Genomic DNA, 6,424 nt, shown 5'->3' on the forward strand with positions numbered 1-6,424 from the left:
GCAGTGAGAAAGTCCTAACTGGGATGTTAGGCAGTTGGAAAGTCCTGGTGAGTGAAGCCAGGCAGTGAGAAAGTCCTAACTGGGATGTTAGGCAGTGTGGAAATCCTGGTGAGTGAAGCCAGGTGAAAGTCCTGGTGAGTGAAGCCAGGCAAGGGAAAATCCAGATGGATCAGGGATGATCGGACATCTGGTGTAGAGAAAAGTCCAAGTGGGTCAAAGGGATTGACCGGACACTTGGTGGAGAGTCTTAGCAGGTCAAGGGACTGACCGGATGCTAAGCATGATGTACCAACAGGTCAAGGTTGACCGGATGTTGGTTTGGGAGACTTGGGACTTGGTTTGGGCAAAAACCAAGCTCTGGATCGGTCTGCAGATCGATCCAGCGATACGTTTGTGTATCTGATCGATCTGGTGACCGATCAGATAACAAACAGAAGGGTTCTGTAAGACATCTGATCGGTATGGAGACCGATCAGAAGAGTTGAGCAGAGACACAGCCACCTCTCGTACAGAGAGGTGGGATCGGTCCGGGGACCGATCAGACTGGGGCCTGATCGGTCCCCATGACCGATCAGCAGGAAGCCTGATCGGTCCACGGGACCGATCAGGGTACGCACAGAGAGTTGGGCAACTCTCTGTGCTCTATTCTGATCGGTCTGGGGACCGATCAGCATAGAGCCTGATCGGTCCCCACGATCGATCAGACCAGCCCCAGACCGATCAGGGGGATGCCTGATCGGTCCACACACTAGCCGTTGAGACACAACGGCTAGATTCTGTGTCTTCTCTGTCTTCTTCGCAGGTGCAGGTATAAGACCTCTACAGGAGACGAAGAAGATAACAACTTTCTTCCTCACGACACTGCGATTTGAGCTTTGCTGAGCTCCTCTTTGCTGAAGCTTCGCGTGAGCTTCGTGCTGGTTTTCTAGCTGCTGGCATCCGTGAAGCTGCTGCTTCATCAACGGACTCTAGACGAGAAGGCAAGCTTGTTTGTTTTACATTCATATTGTTCTTGCTCTTCTTTGTATCTCCTGTATTGCTTTTGTAAAATATTGTGGCGAGGTTTCTCCACCCATAAGGAGTTCTTGTTAGCCGATTTTCCGGGGACTCATCCACCGACGGATTGATAGGCTTCGTCCACCTTACGGACACGCCGAGGAGTAGGAGTTCATCTCCGAACCTCGTTATATGGTTTGTCTTTCTTCTCTTATTTTCTTTCTACGTTGTATTTCCGCTGCACTAACCTAATCGTAGGAAGAAACGCGAAAGATTGGGGTCGGCTATTCACACCCCCCTCTCTAGCCGTACGAAGGATCCTAACATCCCCTTCTTCTCTTATTTGACATGATGTCTTTAAAAAATTTGGCAAACTTTGGCATTTGTAGAATTAATCACATCAATTAAAGAAACTTTGACACAAATTTCTTTAACTTTTTCTAAAAATCTGCCAAATTCTTCATCTTTTTTTAGCATCACTAATATCTGAGGAAAAGGGACTACTTGATTCTGTGGGTTAAGTGGAATAGTCTCTTCAACCTTATTGGTACTCCCCTTCTCTTCTTGAATTTGAAATGGTTCAAGTGCAGGAGGAGAGAGCTCTTCTTCAATTTTCATCCCTTTTGGAGCAGTCACTTGAGGATCCCCCAAGGTTCGTCCACTCCTAAGCTCAATTCGATTGCAATGCTCTATTGGATTAACATCAGGTTTTCCAAGAAATTGTCCTGGTGCTCTTGAAGATGATGAAGCTAGCTGGGTAATTTGGCTATCTTGAATTTTTTGATGCTTTTCAGAATTATCCATTCTTTGAGTTAGCTTCAAAATATCTTGCTTCATTTCATTTTGATTTGAGATAATTTCCTCAAGCATCTTCTCAATTTTAGAAAATTGATAGCCTTGAGAAGATTGTTGTTTGTTGACGTTCCGCAAGTGTACGGAAATGTTGTAAGTAATAATAAAAGAAATCGTATCCACAGGGACTGTTGATTAAGCACTAGTTAACTTTGCACGGCGAATTAATTAGACAATCTAAAGTTGTTAACAAACTCTAAAGAGAAAGAGAAGAGAAAAGAGAGAGAGAATGAGCGTAGTGAATGGAGAATGATAGATTCTAGGATTTTAATTTTTTTTTTGTAATGCTAGGTGATGTTACATAGATTGCTTAGTTCTTATCCTCTATGTTCATGCTCTTGTAGGAAGTTGGATTCATTACCGACTCTCCCCTGTAGTGGATAAGCCAGCATGATCTCCTACTCCATGTCCTATGCTAATAAATGGGAATGATTCCAATGATATCCTTACACGGGCTTGCCTGTCACATGCGTCCCTCAGATAATCAACATAGAAACACACTAACACACAGTAGCATAGAAACAAAAATAGTGATTATGCCCGATCCCCTACTTCCTTGTGGAGATTTGCTTCTCCTTTCAAGGTGATACCCTCAATCGTCCTTACACGGGCTTGTTACTGTCACGAACGTCATTCGGATAATCGAATGAGGGTATTCCCCCTACGGGATTAACAATTCTATACAACCATTTGATAAAGCATGCAAAAGAAATAAAAAAAATTCACACACACATTACATCAAACATGGACAAGGCATCAACAAGTCATTGAATAGAAAACATGGCAAATCTACATAGTTTTACATCACCATCACATCACAAATACTTCCTATATCCTAGATCTAGAGATCTACTCCATTGCTAAGGAAGAACAGCCCAAAAACATAAATAAAAGCATACTTATAACCCTAGAATTGAGAAGAAGGGGAAGAAGAGATGCTTGCCAATGATTCCGATGTCTTGGGGATGCCTCCTTGCTCCGGAGATGGATGGATCGCCAAGGGATGAGGTAGATGGAGCTCTAGGGCTTCCCCCTAAGGGGATAAACCTTTCCCCAAGGAGAGGGACGAAGTCCCAAACCCCAAGATGAGTCAAAGAATGAGGATCTTGACCCTTTTATACCTCCTCCAAACTGCCCTGGAAAACCAGGAAAATAGGGGTCCGGTAAACCGGGTTTTTCACCCATTAAACCAGGTTTTCTCATGATTCACCCTGATCCAAAGTTGTATCTCTTGAAATTATCTTCAATCTGATACTTGGATCGAGCCTTGGCTCAAATTGACCCGAAAGTTATGGTGGTTCAAAGTTTGGTCTGCAGTCTGGGCGGAGGTCCAGTTGAACCCGCGGTTGGGAGGCACGGCCGTGCCATTTAACATGGGAAGACAAGTCTCTCTCTCTGTTGGACCTGAAGAAACGTTGTATATCTTGAAGTCAGCTACGTTTTGGTATAAAGAACAGCCCGAAACTCCAACGGAACACAAAGTTATGGTTGTTTTACGAACGGTCTGCAATCTACCATAATTCAGCACAACTCTATTTTTGGCGTGGCACGACCTGTGTTCTTTGTCACACGGTCGTGTGGAATCCACATGGCTTCACACGGCTCCCTCTTGGGTTGAGTCACATGGCCATGTGGGTCACACGGCCGTGGCCTTCCTCTCCTCTGGAAACTTAGCACGGTCGTGTGCTGCCTGGCCACGGGGAGCTTGGCACGGTCATGTGAGTCACACGGCCGTGCCATTTGGCACGACCAAAATATACCAATGGCCACACGGCTGTGTGGCATACACGACCTAGGCTGGATTTCTTTCGGAGTTGCTCCCGTGTGCATTTTTCTCCATTTTCGCTCCAAATAGCGTCCTATCAATCAAAACAAGCAAAGAGCAAATCTCCGAACAAAATATAATGGAAATATGACATTATAATGAAATAGGGTGAAATAAACATAGATTATGCTAATAAAATACAAGTAGATGTGCGTCAAGACATGCATAAAAGTGTATATAATCTACGTACATCACACCTCCAAACTTAAACCTTTGCTTGTCCTCAAGCAAAACCCACAATCTAGATTCATGTGGTTAAATAGTGCATCATAATCTCTAGCAAGTCAATCTAATCATATCAAATGATTTCATTGGTGAGCAAGATATAAAAGTAATTTGAGTATGACCTAAATAGTAGTCCTCCGTGTTCAGTGCGAAATTGGCCTACATTTATCAAGTTTCAATCCCTAAGTCTAGTCAAGTCGTCATAAAATTGTGTTCCTTATGCTTCTGGTGATAGGCACTTACCTGCCACACACAAGGTTCATTCCCCACAAAAATGCTAGGCATCGTCTACACAAGGTCTCAAAGGAATACTTAGTATCAAGAGAAACATAGCATTTATTTCTCCAGTAACCTAATTCGGTCTCAAAGGGGTAAATTACTAGTTTCCACTCACGATAACTATTTTTTATCACTTATTTTTTTCTCTCTTTTTTAATGTTTGCAAAGTATCAAACTTGAATAAACTTTCATTTTTTTGGGATTGGTTTTTCCAAATGAGTTTACATGATCTGAGTTTATCCAGTAACCAAAATATAGTTGAGAGGTCACCATAGAAGCACAAGTACTAGTCCAATTCTATGAATCATGACTATTTTAGAGTTATCAACCATCAAAACTAGGCAAAGTGTATAAAGGTCCTAAAACAAGGCCAATACTTAAACTCTTATAGTAAAGACATTGCTCACTTCATGCTATCATAGATAGAAAAAGAAAGATTACTAAACATACTAGCACCATAAGTAACCCATAAACCACATGAAACCTAGAATAAATGTGCTAGTATTTTGCAATAAGGAACAAACAATCATGATGTAGTGAATGATGCAACTAGCAAAAATAAAAAATTTATTATACAAAAATAAAACTAAACCAAATACATCTAACGCAACCCTCCAGACTTAAACTTTCATTGTCCCAATGAAAACTAAAAACAATGTGGAAGAGATTAAAAGTAAGAGAAGTTACCAAATGATACATGCCAAATGCCTATGTTATTAACTTCTCCATCATGTAGTTGCACTCCTCCTAATCTTTGAGTCCTATAAAGAAGATTGACAACAAAAATTAAGTAGAGGATACATCTTTATTATAAAGAAAGAAATGAAATAAGAAAGAACTAAAGACATGAATGAAAAAAAACAAGAAAAATGAACTTGGGTTGCCTCCCAAGAAGCGCTTGTTTAAGGTCATTAGCTCGACCCCTTAGTAGGCTCATCGAAATCGTGATCTTGCCGAAGTGAGAAACTTCTGGACTTTTCTTCCAATAGCCTAATTTATTATGAAGAGAGTTGTCATTATAAGAACAATGTAGTGTATCACCGCTCTCTTCATCTTCGTCTCCTTAAAAGTCCTTTCCGGCGGTCGGAGACGGTTTAGTGTGAGCATCCAATTATTGGCCTCTCGAAAACCTGCACACCCAAAAGAAAGGCTGACCCCCCACAAGCATGTAATAAAAGAAATAACTAGAACCATATTAGTATGAACTAAGTATTTATCAAAAATTGAATCACATCCAATAAAATCTATTATAGGTACATCTATGAAATTTTCTGAAAGATCACTAGAAATATTAACCTTGCATTGTTGAGATGTACTTGAAAGTTCTAAACAAGTGGATGTGACTCCTTCAGAATTATGTAGTGGCTCTAGCTCTGACTCAAGTGGTGGTGCTTCTGAAAGTAGTGATTCTTGGGGCTTTGCTTCCGTTGAACAAGTCCCTACACATTTATCATCAACCAATTTCATTCTTCAACTTCCATAGTGCAATTGGATGTGTGATCAAAGGAGGTGATTCTTGGGACATTTCCATCATAGTACATGTCCCTACACTTTTATCCACCAAATCATCATCATAAGTAGTGAAGATCCCACTAACATCAATATCATCAATAGAAGGATCAACATCTTTATTAGAAATTTGTAGTAATAGTCATAAAGCTAGGATACCCCGATGTACCATTAGCTCTTCAGAATCTTGTGTTGTGGTCTTCATCTGACTTGGAGCAGGAACATGTGGGTTTCAAGAGTCCTTCAAGTCAATCAGCTCATCTGGTAGTGAATAATGTGGTCTATCTGATGATGAGTCATCCTGACACTCTGACGAACTCTGATTTACTTGGGAAGGACACTCAACATTTTGCAAGCAGTTGTAATCTAAATTTTGATGATCCATCCAAAATTGATTGTAATGTTTAGGCGGGTTAGAGATCTACTGCTGGAATAATAACTGCTCACTCTGCTCTGGAATTACCTGGGGTTGAAGGTTCTGAATTTGATGATGTTCCCAATCATTGCCATAAGTATCAGGGACTTGCTCATATGTATCTTGATGTTGAGGTTGAACCAAACACTGAAGTTCCGAAGTATTAGCAGATTTTTTGAAGAAGTGACAAATAGCAGCTGGATGAGATGTGCTACCACATACTCCACAAAGAAAATCAAATTGATCATCATCTGACTCATAATTTTCATCAATGGGAAATCTTACTCTTGGGTTCATGGGTGTGAAAATTTTTCTCAAAACCC

This window comes from Zingiber officinale, chromosome 7B (genome assembly GCF_018446385.1).
Source record: "Zingiber officinale cultivar Zhangliang chromosome 7B, Zo_v1.1, whole genome shotgun sequence".
NCBI classification, from domain to species: Eukaryota; Viridiplantae; Streptophyta; class Magnoliopsida; order Zingiberales; family Zingiberaceae; genus Zingiber; species Zingiber officinale.